General features: G+C 46.3%; 1 protein-coding gene across 13 annotated transcripts in view; it reads right to left on the reverse strand.

Moving 5' to 3' along the window:
* The window catches only part of ESRRG (estrogen related receptor gamma), a 404,445-nt gene that overhangs the window by 78,715 nt on the left and 307,426 nt on the right, over window positions 1-18,304 (reverse strand). The window lies entirely within an intron of this gene.

Raw genomic sequence — 18,304 nt, forward strand, 5'->3', positions numbered from 1 at the left:
ATAGTCATTAAAATTTTATGATCACTTAAGAGAACACTAAATAAAGACAGTTTAGCAAATGCCCTATTTACATATTTTAACGAGACTTACATAGTAACATCAGAATCATACTGAATTTGAGAGTAAAATTAAACTTGCACTCAAAGAACAGATACATTATGGATCTACCCTAATAAACGTGTTTGTTTCCCTAACAGTGGGGTGAGCCGCGTTCTCATTCTTTCTGCCTTTTTGGACCAGCTGTGATATTATACGAGATATGCCCAAAGGTCAGGGGTTCAACCTATGGATTAAGATCAGAATTAACTAAACAGGCTGCATAGGAATCGAGTCCACAACCTTTGTCTTATATAGTACCAATTTCTGTTTTGCTCAGCTAAACAATACATAATTTTACACATATACAAGTACCCCACCTAATTTTACACACACAGTATATAAGCACTATGTCTATACCTATTCCCACATATGTGTACATATGTGGCTCACTTTCACTGAAAAATTTTTATAGTACTTACGCAAGCTCAAGACTTTAAGCAATTTTTAAAAATATTTTTATTGATTTCCAAGAGAGGAAGGGAGAGGGAGAAAGAGAGAGAAACATCAATGATGAGAGTCATTGATCAGCTGCCTCCTGCATACCCCCTACTGGGGATCGAGCCTACAACCCGGGCATGTGCCCTGACCAGGAATTGAACCTCGATCCCCTGGATCCTAGGTCGATACTCAACCTCTGCACCATATCTACAAGGCACCTTAAGCATTTTGATATCCAGAATATTTAGTTGACTTGTCACAGCCTTTTAGAACACCGAAGAAAATCATTTTCAAAACTGTGACCCTCGCAACTTGCACAAATCGAGTGTAGGACATAAAACTAAACATACTGGTCAGATCTGTTTTTACCTTGTGTGTTTAAGGTTAAGAGTGATCCCTGTAAATCCAATGAGCTTGAGTAAACAGGAGGCCACTAGACATTCTCCAAGAGAGACAGATATATGTCATGCAGGCGCTCGGGGAAGATGGGTGGCCGGGGGTCAACAGCCAAGCCTTCACAGAACAGCCGTGTCACTGACACAGGTCACATTGGTTTGCCTGGGACGAGTGATTTACTGGCAAACACATCCACTAAGAGTCTTCAGGCTCTGTCAGGATTTGAGACTCAGGGGTGGCAAATTCATCGGGCAAGGCATGGAGCGCCCCAAACCCCAGTGAGGAAAACACCTCAGAATGTGTTTAGACTAAAGCGCTCACTGGATGTGCATCAGCGAAGTCCTGAAAGCGCACGACTGACTCAGCAAGACTCAACTGCTCCCCCTCTTGGTCCTTCCCAATGGCTCAAAAAGTAAAGAATAATCCCTTCTGATATCAAAAAGTTCTCAATACGTGTAAATATAACTTTCGTATAATTTAGGAGCCCTCCACTCTACAACAGTGGATAGTATAGTTTTTTTAAGTCTGGGCTCAGAAGTCAACTTCAGGGTTTGAATCCCTGCTGTGTAACATACCAGCTGTGTGATCTGTACAAGTTTCTTAATACCTCTGGTCCCCAATTTTCTCATCTACGAAATGTGTTAAAAATAGCACCTACTCCATAGTGTTGTTTTGAGGATGAAACAGCTTAATACACATACCGTTTTAATGGCAAACGATCATTACTATCTAATGCATTTTAGATCAGTCGGTTACAGGGCCAGTTCCCTAGTTTAAATGCTGTGCTTTACCCCATTTACCTATCCAGTCTTTTACTCATGCATTCATTCAACTGTTCATGTTCTCAGAAAGAGTCTGGAGGAGGGCACGCCTTTGATCCGGATCTATAAATTACCATTTGGAGCATCGACCTACTTATACACCCTCTATTTTCAGAAATGAGCTCAATGCACAGCCGTTATGTTGAACGGTGGAGAAAAGGGGACTGATCTCTAAACATGTTGGGCTCACCAACCCAAAATCCGCTAGGCCCTGAGATCACATCAATATTGACATCGAGTCTGGACACCAGACGTCAAGTCCCAGGGCGTTTTGCAATGAAGCCTCCCATCGCAGTTTGCTTTTCCCTCAGCCGATGAATATCAATAAGACCCTGAAAGCAGCCCTCGATGTGTATCCACGGCAGAAACTTAATGTAAGTGGCGTGTAAGTGATATTTATGTATAAAATGTTGCTTATTTATTCTAGGCTGAAGCACTCAGTGCACTAACCTTGACCTACCCTATCAAGATGGGCAAAAATCCAATTTATTATCCAATTAAAGAATTTTCTTTTCTTTATGTTTCATTGGAAAATTATGCCTGTCTACCTCATGCTACTACTGGGGGGAAAAAAACACACAGCAAAAACACCCCATCCTAGTGATATGAGCTTAAAAGACTTTTGACGAAGAGGTCCGATATTGAGGGTCATGCATGGTAATTATTTTTGTCAATTCCATACATTCGATCAAAAGGGCGCCGTGGGTCGCAGCCTTGCATTTTGCCGCTAGGTGAGGAAAAGAGAGACGGAGAAAGATCTCAACCCCCATGGTCAGGGTATCTGATGGTAAAGCCACACTCCTTCCAGGAAAGGATGCCTTGGGGTATTTTTCACCTTGAGTCAACATCTGAGGTTCTCAACAATGCCATTGGCACACGGTGATCCCGCAGAAGCAGAATGTCCCATAGTGAACCAAGCCACTGGAGGGCAGGTCACCGACTACAGGAGACAAAATTCCACTCCACCAAGTCATCTTGGCTTCGCTGCGCAGACCACAGATGGATGGGCTGCTGGGATTAACACGTGGCAGTAGACGGCCCCCACTGACTTTTCAGATCAGGTGGATATCGCTCCTTCTACAATATTCCCAAATCCAGTCAGGCGCTGGGGCAGGTTCATTCAGTCTTTAATTTCTTTGTAGTGTCACTGCCACCACTCTCTTGGGGACCCTCATCGTTTGACACTGAAATATCTGCAATGATATTTCTAGACTCCGCACCTGTCCCTCTCTGGATTCTTCCATCATAGACACATGGGCACCTGTGACTTCTCTGAAAACACCAAAGCCTTAACTGATGTCTACTCTCTACAGAACACGGGGCACCTATCGGGCCTGGAATTCAAGCAACACCCTCCATGGTCTGGGCCTTATCTACGTCTCTACCCTTATCTCCAAATTATGTCTTTCACAAGATTCGACTCCAGCCGGAACGATACTAACTGTACTTGCAGACACCCGCTAAGTTACACCTGTGTGACCTGCCTGACAACAATGACTCCTGGGAGGAAAGCCCTTCCTTCTGACCTCCGCAGTTCTGAGGACTAACGTTTCTTTAAGAACAGTAGCGAGTTCACTTCTAAAGGACTTCTTACAACGCTCTGGTCATCTTTAATCAGCTCAGGAAGGGAACTCTGATAGCTACTGTCTGCCATATTTATATGGGACCTCTTCTGGGCTCTCATGAATTGTTAATTTTCTTTTAGGTGTTCTTTGATCTTTCACAACTAAATCATCAGCCCTTTAGGGGCACAGACTTTACACTTGAAATTCCCTGTACATATCAGAGTGACCTGTACATCACGGAAAATTTGTTCACTATGATACTAAAAGAAATGTGGGTTTCTCTCTCTTTAATAAATAGTTCTAATGGAAAACAGATAAAGTGTGTGTGTGTGTATATATATATATAATTATATAACATTATGTGTGTGTGTATATATATATATATATATATATATATATATATATATAATATAAATTACATATATTCCCCCCACAAGATAGTGCACAGAATGATTTTGTTAGTAGGCTACGCTTTGTATCAGTGTTTTGCTTCTTGTAAGCTCAATTTGTAAGGTCAGAATTTTCATAAAGAAGAAATTTAAATGCATATGAATCACTCTGGCTACAGATTTCTTTTTCAAAACACTCTACATTGATTTGAGTCTTTTGAAGTATCACAATAAATAAATTACCAGTGTATTTGAAAGAAAATCTGTATGTCTAGGTGAGATTGGCACTTCTTAAACATATGGAAATAAAGAAAGAAGGGAGATAATGTCGAGTGAACTAATCTAAATGCTTCCTAGAGAAGATATCATTCGTTTAACAATATTCTTCCTCTTTTCAAAATATTATTTTATTGATTTTTAGCGAGAGAGGAAGGAGCAGAGAGAAGAGAGAAACATGGTCGGCTGCCTCCTGCATGCCCCCTCCTGGGAATGAAGCCTGCAACCCAGGCTTGTGCCCTGACCTGGAGTCGAACCAGTGACCTCTTGGGGCAGGGGGAAGACACTCAACCAAGTCACACTGGCCAGGGCAATATTATTCTTTTTTGTCTAGGAGTTTAAACTGTTTATTTCTATAGTTACAGTTCAATCAACTTATGACTCAACTTAGCATTGGTCAGAATCAATGATTTCTGCCTTTTAAAAAAGGGACCAGGAAAGATCTTGCAGGCAGCATTGTACAGATGAGCATCACCCACCCAGGTGGCATTACCTAGCTAAGCTCCAGCAGCCTACGCATGATACATCCACATGTCAGGACCAGAAAGCACTCACATAAGATGCACCTGCCCGGCTCTCCCAGTGAAATGGGCAGCATGCCAGTGACAAGCTCTGCTCCTGGATGACCAAGGACATTGAAGAGCTACTTTGACAACTTTGGAGGGTTTGGGAAAGGACAAGAGACAAGTTAAAATGAGTCAGAGGCATGCAAATACTGACAGGTAACTAGGCCACGTAGCACTCAGAACGTGCCCATGTCACATTAAACTAATGACCTGTCCGGGAGGCACGACCCTTCGAACGATGTTAAAGTTCCTAATAACTACATATGAGACACGCGGTGAGGATTTGCGATTGCCCTACACAGGTTGCGATGGGCATACACAGCACACGTAGCAAAATGCACAGACGCACAAATAAATACACAACAAAGGCGGGTCTACACAGAGTGAATAATTACGGAGCTCACGAGTGTATATCTGGGTAGCCCGAAGGTAGTGTTCCAGCAGGGTCATCCTTTACAACTCGAACTCTACGCTAGATCAACACCATTTCCACTAAGACCGAGAAAAAGGCCCTGAGAGACACAAAGACCCCATGAGTCACCACCAAATTCTAGCCTCGGTCCCTTCTTTCCCATCAATCCCGGGCAGGAGGGTGTCAGGCACTAAGACTCCGGAGTGGAGGAAGTTCCTAGAACCATGAATAGAAATTCGCTCACTTCCAGCAATCCTGGGAGTTCCCGATCCCGTGCTCACTTACCTTTGCAGAGATGAAAAACCGCTCGGATACCCAACAGGGTCTAATAGCAGGAGAGAGTCAGGTGCTGAAACAATCCCAGACGTCTGAGCACCTGCCACAGTTTCCCAGGGGTAAGAAAGGATGGCCTGCAGCAGACCACGGTCACGACCTCGGGGTCCAGGCGCTGACTCCAAAGAAAGGGGCCCTGAGATACGTGATGACAGGTGATCAAGACATCACTCTCACGCCCTATCTGGACCAGATAATGTGCTCTGAGGAACAGTCGGCCCACCCACCTTCAAGAGCGCGAGGGGACTCACAGCGACGCAGGAAAGAAGTGACATTCATTCTCCGCGCAGGCGCTCCTTAAACAGACACCCCCGCCACCCTCGCCACTGTGCCGCTGCTCTCCAATTGGAACGGCACCCCCAGCCCTGAAATCTCACCCCGGTTTCCGCCTCATCGATTTGGGGTTGTTGTTACTGTGTGTTTTTGTTAATCTTCACCCAAGGATATTTTTTCCACTGATTTTTTTTTCTAGCGATAGTTGAAAGGAGGGAGGGAGAGCGAGAGAGAGAGAGAAACATCGATGTGAGAGAGACACAGCCACCGGTTGCCTCCCGCATGTTCCCCCACCCGGCCGGGGATCGAACCTGCAACACAGGTACATGCCCTTGACCGCGAATCAGACCCACGAGCCTCGGGTGTGCGCAGGGCGGCTCTCACCGCCGAGCCACGCTGGTCACGGCCAAACTGTGTTTTTAAGAAGGGCATTTATTAAGCCAAAAAATAATGAAAGTAAGACAATCAGAATGATAAGAGGCCGGAAAGTTTTAGGCAAGAATGAAAAAGCCTTTGCCTGGAGACGCGCAGAGGGGGGGCAAGGGGCAGCTTCTGCACCGTGATGATCGGTTCGATACAGAAAGTCTAACCCCTTGTGGATTCGAGTGAGAGCGAAAACATCTCTGACCCACACAAGAGCACTAGTTTGTGGCCCTGGGTTTCTGAGTGTCACCTGTAAACCTGGAAATCCTTTCCTTCCCAGGCGCCCTTCTTTTTGACTCAGGAGTTTCCTGATCATTCAGTCCTCCCACCTTCCCCACCCCTCCACCTCCGGCTGCCTGGGCGTCCCAGCCCCGGATTCCCTTCCTTTTATTTTTTACTTTTGGGGTCACAGGGCATCTGGTTCTATTTCCACCCTGCTCCGTCTAGTGGAGCGCTTTTCTCGACAGCTGGGGCCACACTGGCCGGGGCCTACCTCTCCTTCTTCAAGCACCCCAACTGGAGCAGACGCCCCTGCTATGCGCTCCGGCCACCAACTAGACAGCTGGCCACTTCAACTCCTACCCACTGTCCATCCCCCTCACCCAGAACCCTGCTCAGAACAAAGGGGGGGGGGCTCCTGAGCCCTTGTTGAGCACCTCGAATTAACAAAGGAATGATACTAAGATCCCAGCGGATCCTGGGCACAGAAACCAAGGGCACTGCAGAGTTTCGTTTAATTAAACATAAAGATAGGAGCATGATGTCTGGGTGCCAAATAATTTTGCTCTTTGGGTGGAGATGGAGAAAGGACAGCGCTGTGAGAAGCAAATTTAAGAAGACAGGGTTAAGTCACAATAGAATGATGCTGGGAGGTGCATAAAATTTCCCCACTGGAATGATTAGCTCTAATATCTAAGTCACTCCCTGGGGGGCGTTTGGCTCTTACGTAAGAAGGCTAACTTATTTTTTTCTATCAGAGCCGAGTCTAATCAAGTGTAAATGCCGCAATCCCACGAGTGGCAGGAGGGAATAAATGATCCTCTCGTGGGGTCCTGACGTCGCCCTGCCGGGGAAGTGACTCGGGCTCTGAACGGAACAGGGACCGTGAGAAACGGTTATCCAAAACTTAGGCTCTACTCGAAGGTTAGAATTCGATGATTTTTTTTTTTTTTTTTTTTTTAGGGGTCCTTGGAATGGAGACTTAGGGAAAATACCAAACGTTGCCCACAATCCCAGGGCTCAAAGTCAGGAAAAAAAATAAAAATAGCCAGTTTACAACTCCTGTGGTTGTCCATTGTTGGCTTCAGGCACTAGTTGGATACATTATCTTAGATAAGCGAGTGAGTAAATTCTTCTCTTAAAAAAAAAAAAAGAAAAGCCACACAAACCCACACAAATGAAAAGTCGGACGCCGCTGTGATAAGCCAAATCCTGGTGAAGCCACTGGAAACGCTGGCGAGACACCCTGCCTGTTAAGCACGTGCTGCATTTTCACCTGCAAGTCAGAATTATTCGATGGGAAACCAACGAGGGGCCCTCTGCAAAACTATCTGCTTCATGACACCCACTCTTCCGAATGTGGGTGAGTCAATCATCAGAGTCTCTCGTTCTCTGTTCTCTGAGGCCCTAAGTCACCGTCATAATTATCAGCCGGAGTTTTTTTCCCCCCCTTTGGACAGAGGATGATCACTGGTTTATAGGAAAACTTTGGGAGGCCCATCTAGCTGCTCATCAAACTTCACTGGGCAGTTTTTTTGAAAACTGTAACACTAACACACACACAATTAAATCATATAGGAAAAGGCCTCTACCTCTGCCCAGTTTCAGCTGGGAACACATTTTTATGACCAGCTAATAAACCTGCTGAAAACAGGGGCTGATAATGGAAACCCTCCCGAGCCCTTCACTACAGCGTGTGCGCTGTAATAAAAAGAATTAATGCAGTCAATTTGTACTTCTGTTCTCGGAACAAAAAACCCTATTTCAACCCCAGTCTTTTCAACCGCTGATTGGCAGCCCTGTCCATTTCCCCTCTCCAGCGTTGTCAGGACTCTTCAACGTGATAATGAACCTGTCACCATATTCAAATGGCCCCGTGACAGCGAGTTTTGTGACTGTGACGTCCACGGCAAAGGGTCTGTCAAAAAGCAGCTTTCGGAAAATGAAGAGGGACTGCGGCCCTGACGATCAACCTCATTTCTCCGCAGATAAAAGAGGGAGATTTGTCATCAGATTTTGTCAGCGTTGTGTTGCATTTATCTCTTCAAAGGTTCCTGTTTTCTTTTTAAAAATATACATGAATTTAGATGCGGCCGTGATGGTGATAAATGAGGAGGAGGCACGGGGTCTGTTTGAGGAAGCTGAGTCCCACAGAGGAAAAGGGGGGGAAAGAGAGAGGGAAAAAAAAGTGATGTTTTGTTTGTTTGGTTTTTGTCACATATATAAAAACAAGCAAGAAGAGAGTCGGACGAAGCTGTCGCTAGTTGTCTAATAAACTTCCAAGTGTGGGACTCCAGGGCTGCGGGCTTCACGCACTCAGGCCCACTGGTCCCCCCAAAACACCCGCAGGAAGGGGCTGTGTGGACTGTCCCCCCAAACCGTCACCTCCTCAGTGCACCAGGGAATCTGCGGCGCGTCCACAGCTGAGAGAGCGCCCCAAGGTCAAGACTGGAGGGCTCCGTGACCTTGGCACATTGTGTTGGTTGGCTGAATACTGGGAAAATGTGTTTTCATCCCATTTCAACACATCTACGACTGCTGTGTGCAACCGAGATGCTAAAAAGTAGTCCTGTTAATGGAAAAATACTCATCTTTCTCCAGTTATGGAGAATTATTTTATAAAAAGACCAGCTCCCTAGAGTAGCGATTTCCGACCTTTTCCATCCCACGGCACACATAAACGAATTATTAAAATTCTGCAGCACACCAAAAACTGTATTATATTTTTTGCCGATCTGGCCTAAAAAAAAACAGGTATAATTTTGATTGATTTACAAAATAATAATAATAATAATAATAATAATAATAATAATAATAATAATAGTTAACTACCCTTTTTGCTCCAAAGTGACTTTTTAAAACGTCAGGTGCCTGCATTTGTATATAAGGATTTCTGGTGCCAAGAATTAACCAATCAGATGCTACCCTGTTATGCGACGTGGCCAGTGAGATGCAGCTCGATTACATGACCTGTATATTTAGGGTTCGAGGCAGGGCATGCACTCCGGACGGCTATTGCTGTGTTGACTGTTGTCATTTTTTTAGTTGACTATCTAAGGGAAAGGGGTCAGTGTCCCCCACTAAAGATCCAGGTGCTACATGTTTTAAAATCCTTGCAGCTCACGGGTTGAAAATTGCTGCTCTAGAGCACTGTTTAACTAACTCTGCTCCCCACTCACCCCTTATATCAAAAATCACAATGTGTTCAGCCTTGATAAAAAGCCTAATTTAGATATTTTCTCAGGAGTACATGTACAGGCATGTATATGTGTATATGTATATAAAATACACATTATGTACTATGTATATGCATTATACGTGTGTATAAAATCCATGTACATGCACTGTGTATGCATATAAAATGCATATGCATATGTGTATGTATTGCATACATACATGTAATACATGTATACACATGCGCACATATGATACATACGTGCACATGCACATACACACAGTGGAAAGAATGTCAAAGTGTCACTTTTCTTAAAAGTTAGTGGTTCAGATTTTAACAAAATTCACACAGGTGTGTAGCCATGGAAAACTGGGAAGCACTCTGGCTTTGATAGTAGAAACAGGGGGACAGGGCACCCTCAGAGGACTGACATTCTCTCATTGAGGTGCCCTGAATACCATCTTCACACACAAACCCATGCAAGTGGTCCCCAAGCTTCAAATAAATAAAAAAACCCTGCGTAAAAATTTAAATCCAATGCCCCCTTTTATGGCAGGCTCTATGACGAAGAAAGAGCCTTACATTTGAGAAAGCGCACAGGATATCATGAGTGATTCATTAATAATCCTATATTAAACTATACTTTTAAAAGATACTGCATTATAACACGTATACAACTGTGTCCCTACCCTGACTGTAGCTGATGGCTCGCTGACGTAAGGTTCATTGTAAAGCCGTATCTCCTTTAGTTTTCTGATCTGGCAACTTACGTCTCTCTAGGTGATGACGGCCTTTGAGAAGTCCTCTTGCTGTTCAAAAAATGGGGAATCCCTGCAATTCTCATCCTCTGAATTTCAAAAAATGACGGTCCTAGTCATGTCTCATTTGGGCTGAGGTCTGGATATGCCAAAAGAGCCAATTAAATAAAACATGGTAATTTCACATTTCTGTCCATATATATATAGCTGGTATGACTAGGCAGTTTTCTTAATCAGAAATTAAGACATTTTGGTGTTGGGTGGGGGGATTTCAATCAATCTTTGCAACTGAGGGTATTCTCAATACCCCCGGGGGTAAAAATGCAAAACACAAAACAGGGAGTTTGGGGGCTTTTTTAAAGCATGAATCGTCTTTACTAGTCAACAGTTAGGGAAGCTGGAATTATTGAAGAGTTTCCAGTGTTTTTTTTTTAATTCCAGAGAAAGAAAAGGAAGCCAAGAGGAAACGCAGGGTCAGGGTGCAGGAGAACGGTGCCTCCCCGATAGGGGTAAATCCACCCCCTGAAAGAAGATAAAAGTAACTAATTACGGATCAGCCATAAATTTGACTGATTTTAAGTTCGTCGGCTGGAGGGAACTATTATGAAGCCAATAAATAGAGCTGTAGACAGCTGGCTTCGTGTAATACCCAGCTCCTTTGCCTAAATGTTTAAACCATTGATTTATCTGGGATTAAAGAAAAAAAAAGAAAAAAAAAAAAAGAAATGAAATCTCCAACGAAGCCATCCCCGACAGACAGAGCAAATTCCAGAATCCTGAAGACTTTCATTGTCTCCGAAAGTCATTGTCACCACCCCTAATCCCCTCATTAAAGCTACAGAAATGCTGGGACGGCATTAAAATGAATGCAAACCACTCGCAGCCATCTCCGGCTCACGCCACCGCCAAAGGCAGGCAGGCGCGTTGCATAATCCGGGCAGCCTGGCTCCTGACAGGTGGATGATTTATGCTCACGGTCAGGAGACGCGGAGGGCCTGCCGCGGAGACGGCGTGAGCAAGGCGTCGGCGAGACAGATGCTCTCAGTGGGCTTGCAGGGGCTGGCAGGCTCCGGCTAGTTCAGGTGCAACCTGGACGCCTCGGCGCTGAGCCCCCGGTGCCCGGATTCCGACACTCCGAGGTGCCACTTGCAATCTTCTGTGCCACGCACTGCCAGCTCCGAGCAAGCCGCGTACCCAGGCACAGGCCCCTTGCACGCGTCGGTGGCGGGTACGCGTGGCCCAGCGCCGAGCCGCGTGCAAACCCGAGTGTGCCCAACGAGCATCAGAACACACAGGCACCTGGGATGCGGTTCGAGAATCTCCAGTCCGCAAAACGTTTAGCCCGGGCAGCGTACAAGGAGAGTGACAAGAGTCCCTAACGACCGGATCGATGTTAAAGATCGTGCCGTGGGATTAGGAGAAACACGCCTCAGCAGAAAACCGACATTCCTGTCAATTATATTAATTATTTTCCAGATACGTGACACCCTTTCGTGGCCTTTCATTCCGCAAAGGCATCTGAATATTCGAGAGGGAAATGAGCACGGGGTGGATAAAAGGATGGAGGGGCCCCTGAAGGGTCGAGCGGCTTGGAAATCCATCCGGAAAATAGCTTTCTCCGGAATTTCTCTCAACGGCCCCCAAACAATAACAACCTGGCAAAGATTATGGGATTGGTGAAAAGGGTAGATAAACCTAATTACAGCTATTGATGACAAATTACTGCTACTCCGAGCTCTAATGGGGGGGGGGGAGCCAGTACTTGGCTGGTCAGCAGTAACCCAGCGGTGGACACAGAAATTCTCCCCACCGCTGTCCGTGGGTCGCTGCTGTCCTGCTCATTCCGGGATCCGAGCGTCAGCATCGAAATGCACAAGCTCCAGGGTATTTGGGGTGAATGTGACTTTCCTCTCCGCCCACCCCACCCCCCGAAACGGCAGGGTCAAAGGTAAAACCGCCAACGAGAATTAAAGACGCAGGCATCCCTTTAATTAGATCCCACGTTTCAAAGACTTGGAAATTCCCAAGAAGCCACTTTGCAAAGCAAGAGATACAGTTTTCTTTATTCTTTCTGGGTTGTTTTTTTTTTGTTTTTTAGGGGAGTGATGGGGGGAGGGCAGTGGGCTTTTTCAACTCTGCACCACCAAAAGAGACATTTTTGAAAGAACAAAATAGAATACACTGTCAGTAATTCAAACTGCCTGCAGACTTCCCAGATCCCCCTGGAGAAAAAACTCAAACAATCTGAGGTCTTCACAAACTGTCTCCAAATCCCTTTTCTAACTTCATTAAGCTCCGGTGCTTAAAAATCGTTCCTAGCAAGTACTTTAATTAGAGACGAGCCAGCGCAGAAATTGCTCGCGAGGAGGGGTGTCCCCCCCAGTAACCAGACTGCACCCCACCCTCCGGCGCGGGGAGACGACTCTCCCTCACCCACGGGACGCAGAGGAGGGCCAGACTTGGGGGCTGACCCGTCCCCTCCTTCCCCAAAAAGAACCCAGGCCCCGGCGAGCGGCCTGGAGAGAGCCTCCAACGGCGCTCCGGCCTCATCAGTATTCTGCCCGTTGACCACGGTATGTACAGAGAGAAAGTAAAAAATGTGTTAAAATGAAGAAAGCGAGTTTTTAAAGAGAAGCAGGGAACTAAGTCTCTGTACTATGCGAGCTGGTTTTCCCTCTTTTGTGTCCCCTCCCTCCTCTCCCCTCCCACTTGGAAGCTTTGCTTTCTCTGTCTCTCCAGGACAAACCGACAAACCGCCCAACCCCAGGACTTTGGGACTGAAATCTCTGCCCGAACACTGAGGCCTAAGGCACCAAACCAGCCTCGGTGCAGATGCCACCCGGGGCTCTGAGACGCTGCTGCTCAGCGGCCGCTCCAGCCAACCCCAGGGGTGAGCCTGGGAGAGCAAGGCCCCTGGGGGAGGGATTCGCACTCGTCGCTTCCTGTCCGGAATAACAGCTTTGAGGCAGAGCCTGAGAAGACAGGGACAGAACTCACAGGTGCCAGGCGACCTGTGACAGCTTTAAACTCGGGTTGTTAAGCGACCTAAAAAAACACAAGAACCTAAAACCTAAAACGGAACAGTTTTTAAAGGATCACATACGTGTTAAAGGTCTAGGTGGAGCCCTGGCCGGGTTGTTCAGCTGGTTAGAGCATCGTCCTGATGCGCCAAGGTTGTGGGTTCGATCCCGGTTTGGGGCACATACCTAGGCTGCAGGTTCGATTCCCAGTCGGGGCACCTACGGGAGGCAACCCGACCGATGTATGTCTCACATCGATTTCTCTCTCTCCCTTCCTCCCTCTTTAAAATCAATTTAAAAAAACACACAATTAAAAGAATCAACCAATGAATGCATAGATGAGTGGAACAACAAATCAATGTTTCTCTCGCTCGCTCGCTCGCTCTTCTTCTCTCTCTAAAATCAATCAATAAAAAATAATAACAAAATTTAAAAGGTCAGGGGGCAGGGGTGGTGGGGGCCCTTTCTTCACACACATCTCAGGTCTTGTTTATCCTGAAAAGCTAGAGCTGCGTGAACACATTAGCATCTGCAGAAGGAGCTGTAGCTGCCACAAATCACACTTGGGAGAAAGTTAGCAGTGGTCTGGATGAGAAGTGACTCCGTGGAGTGAGTCAAGGTCATTTGCTTCTGGTCCATGACAGACTTGCCTGCTGTCCCCCCACCCCCCGCCCCCCAGCCCACAGAGGGGTCTCTGTAATTCTGGCAGGTTCTGCTGACCCTGCCTGTCACCTGCAGCTCTCAGGAGCCCAGGAAAGGGTCTTGGGCTGGAGTCACACAGAGCTTGATCGGGGACCTCTGACCCCGGTGAGTCACGGAGATCAGCCGCGTGAGGACAACCCAGGCCTGCTGTGAACGCAGCGCTCGGTCATTTGGGGGGGGGGGGAGAAATTCCAGAAAGATGACATCTGAGGCCAAGCAGAAGCGATCTGGTTTTGGTTTCGCTAGGCAGTGTCCAAGCACCTGGACAAAAAAATAATGTTGCTGATGCTGATAAGAGGCACAGCTCACACTGACCAAGGACTGACATTTGTCAGGCGGTGTACTGAGTATTTTAAATGCATCATCTTCTTTAATCCTCAGGGCACACTCTGTAGGACATGCATTATCATGAGCAGCCCTATTTTACAGCTAAAGAAAAGAAAGCCGGAGATATTAAGAAACCTGCTAGTAATGGTCAACAGCAACTCATCACCTTAATGATATGTTATGTAGGACAGTGTGTTTATAATACAGTTCCAAATGCATTATCTTTAATTAGCAAATACATACACTATGCCCCTGCTTTGTAAGATATCACACCACCTAACAGGCTTTTGGACTGTGCAAGGACACTAAAGATTCATAATTTCCCCCTCTCCGCTTCCCACAGGCCTGATTTTCTTTAACATGTCCAGCCACGAAGAAAAATGAAAGTAAATTTTTAAAAATAATAATATTAAGGTACAGATGCCTCGGCACTTTACATGACAAAACTTTTTTTTACCAGCGATCTCTCTCGCTATGATGGAAAAGACCCTATGACTGAGCTCAGCTCCCTGGCCCATTAGCTGTTTTCTGATGTGCAAGCGACCCTGGTCTCCCAGGACTGTTTAAGGGTGCAGCTGACTCCAGCACTGTCTCCTTCTGGGCTCCCACTTAAATCAATGCTTTAACCCAGGCTGCTCGTTAGATTCTGCAAGTTAAGGAAGAAAGGTGGGGACGGGAGGAAGTCCTAGCTTTCCAGGACTGGGAACTTACAACGAGGCCAGCTCCCGAGCGACATTCAAATAGAAGTAGAATTACTTGTAAAAGCTGGGGGATTTTGTGCTTTCTACCTGAACAAAACTTCTGATGGATTTTCCACGCCGGAGCACATAACCAAATAGTTATAGAGATTTGCGAGATCACTGGGAGATTCTCTAACATTTCTTAGGCACAGCGTGGCATCTGAATTGAATCTCCGGTTCCTTTTGACTCTGTCACCATTAGTGAAGCTTTGTTTTTCGACACGCTCCTCTCCAGATCTTAATTAATGACTTCTGGGGAGACCTCCAGACAAGTAACGGGATCGTGGAGAAAATGCATTTGTTCACAGACGCGGATCTGGACCTGTTGACTGCGGAGCATGAAAGCGATGGCACGAATTGAAAATGAAATCATCAGACAATGCCCCGGACTGCCCCTCGGGGACAGACGCTCCCGTCTCCGCCGCCACACAGCAGCCTCTCATCGTCTACACGGGAGGGGTGCTGCTCCGACATCACTCGAGCCATTTCTAAGACGAGATAGAAATAGCCTACGCAGAAACTTGATGAAGCGAGATGGGGTCCTGCAGAGAGCAATGTTCAGAGATCAAAACGCATTCCTGTTCCGGCCTAGCCCGTTTGTTTCAGAGAATCTCCAATAAGGAATGATCTGGAATTCTAAGGGCCTGGTCTCCTTGCTCACAAAAGTGATACAGACGAGTGGCTTCCATGTGACGGGGAGAACAGTTCACCCCTCGACACTCTGGGAAGATTAATTCATGACAAAGAAAAGCAAACGACTTCAGTAGGGATGCGTCAGCGCAGCGTATGGGCTCAGAGTCTGCGAAATCCGGGGTGAATCCTGGCTTCACCATTGACCTGTTGTCTGATCTTAGCAAGTTATTGATATAAGTTATTTAAAATAGGTCTTACATTTTCTCATTTCTATTCATCAACTTATCAAATATCTAAGGAGAAGGGAGATAAAATAAAACCGCAATGTCATTTCTTTATTTTTTTCTCTTTTTTGGGGGGAGGGGGTGTACTCAGAATATACCAATTGCTATGTGCTCAGGGTATCTGATAGAAATTCAGTACAACGTGACTGCTGAAATCCAGCTGGGTCAGGGTCACACACACAAAAAGGCAAATGTAGAAATAATTTATATATATGATGAGAGCCCCGGACTTGTTTCTAAGATCATTATTTATGACAAAATTATTCCTGTCCTGAAATTTTCATGATGTGACTAGGAGTTTACGAAAAGAAACCATGTTATATTTTATTGAGCACCTTCTATGTATGTGATCATTTTGCTAGGTGCCACAGAGGAGTAAAATATGAAGACACGGTCCCTGTCCTCAAGCTATTTATGCTTTCCTCTAGGAGGCATGCTAAGTGACTAAGAGAATGCTAGAAATGCATACTAACATAGTATTTTCCCAGCGCTGGCTGTTTACTGGGCACTCTGCCAAGAATATGGCATCTATTACCTCATTTAAACCTCAAAACCACCCTCTGGCTGAAGTTATGATTACAACCCCCATTCTACAGAGAAGGCTTCAGAAGGGCAAAGGAACTTGCTTAAGACAGCACAGCCAGTAATAAAGTCTGGATGCAGTCCCAGCCCCCGTCTCTGCACTGCCCAGTAGTCACAGGCCACATGGGATTATCTAACTCACATTAAAAATTCAATTCTTCAGTCGTAATAGACTCATTTCAACCCAGTCACCGGTACCATCTGATCTGAGAGACCAAGGTTTTTATCGTCACAGTCTCCTTTCCAATGTGGCAAACGTGACGTTAAAATGTTCAGTGGTATGGAACAATATAAATGCTGGTGAAATTCAGAAGGGGCCGAAATCAATGCAATAACAAGTAATGAGGCTTTCTTTCGATAAACCCCATGAGGGTAGAAACTTGCCTGTCTGGTTTGCTTTTAATCTCTGGCACTTGATAAAGTGAGTGGCATGCAGTCATACCTCGAAAAATATTCTCTGCCTAGCTGGGGTGGTTTAGCAGTTAAGCGTCGACCTAGGATCCAGGAGATCGCGGTTCGACTCCTGATCAGGGCACAGGCCCGGGTTGTGGGATCGATCCCCAGTCGGGGGTGTGCAGGAGGCAGCCGGTCAATGACTCACTCATCATTGATGCTTCTATCTCTCTCCCTCTCCCTTCTTCTCTCTGAAATCAATAAAAACATATTTTTAAAAAAATGTTCACTGAATGGATGGATCAAGAGCGGATGAATCGGCGTTTAGAGACGAGCCTGACTGCCATACCTGGGCTGTGCAGTCCACCTGGGTCGCACGGCTGAGCGGGCGTGGCGGGTCCCTGAGATTTGCTCTAACGGCCACAAAGCCACACTGGCTCCCAAGCAGCGCAATCTGCCATCCACCGAAGGCTGGTTTGCCAGGAAGCCCAAGGATGGACTCCCCACCAGTGCCATCAGGCTCGGGGAATTTGGCTAGCACCAGGCACCCCCGACTTCTGCCAGCTAATTGGCTTTGGGGAAGCCGCTGACCTACTCTCCACTGAGCGGTTTCTGTGAATCTGGAACCCGGCCTGCCGCTCATCATTGATCAACCTTGGCCAAGCCAGCTGGCTTGTTCCTCTGCAGACAGCTTGCCTTAGGGAAGCTGGTTGGTGGCTCTACAACCTACTAAGCGAGAGAGACACACACAAAAGTACAGAACAGTCCCTTAAGAAAGGACCGGTGCTCGCTTTCCTTCGAGGGCATCTTAGGGATGAACAGGATCACGGAAGGCGCCCGGCATGGCCTGGGTGGACTAGAGTCTTAACTCGAAAGGTGACTCACAAGTTAGGAACGTAGGGATGGTGCCCAGATGAAATAAAAGCAGGGAGCACTTCGTTCAATGAGTCTTCCCCACATGTCTATAAGGTTCCTTTACATTGAATTTGTCATAACATCAGCACCATGTTGATAAACCTGCACTGCTGAGACAGGGCACACATCGGCTCCTGGAGGCCGGTGGGGCAAAAAATCCACATCAGAGTCCTCTGTGGCTGCCCCCCCATCACTTACTGGGGGTCACGGGACTCTCAGTGCCTGAGCAAATGTTTGAACAGGTTTTCTCCCCGAGCAGGGAGGGTAAAATCCATTGGGGAATTTTTAATAATCCAAAAGGAATAAAAACTGTGTAGCCTATCAGATAACTGCCGGCTTCCCGTTCCAAGTTCACCAATGGAAATGACAAATGGGGACAATCCAATAAATGATTAACTTTTAATGGTATTCCAATGAAAGCAGGGGGAAGGGAGCGAAGAGAGCTGTTTCTGATCATTTCAATCTTTCTGTGCTCTCTCGAGAGCACGAGGGCAGCCAGGGCCGATTTATTCAGCTCAAATAATTCGTGGTGTTCTCTTTGGTAAGGTGATGTGAGAGAATCTAC

This window comes from Miniopterus schreibersii, assembly GCF_964146895.1.
Source record: "Miniopterus schreibersii genome assembly, chromosome: 21".
NCBI classification, from domain to species: Eukaryota; Metazoa; Chordata; class Mammalia; order Chiroptera; family Miniopteridae; genus Miniopterus; species Miniopterus schreibersii.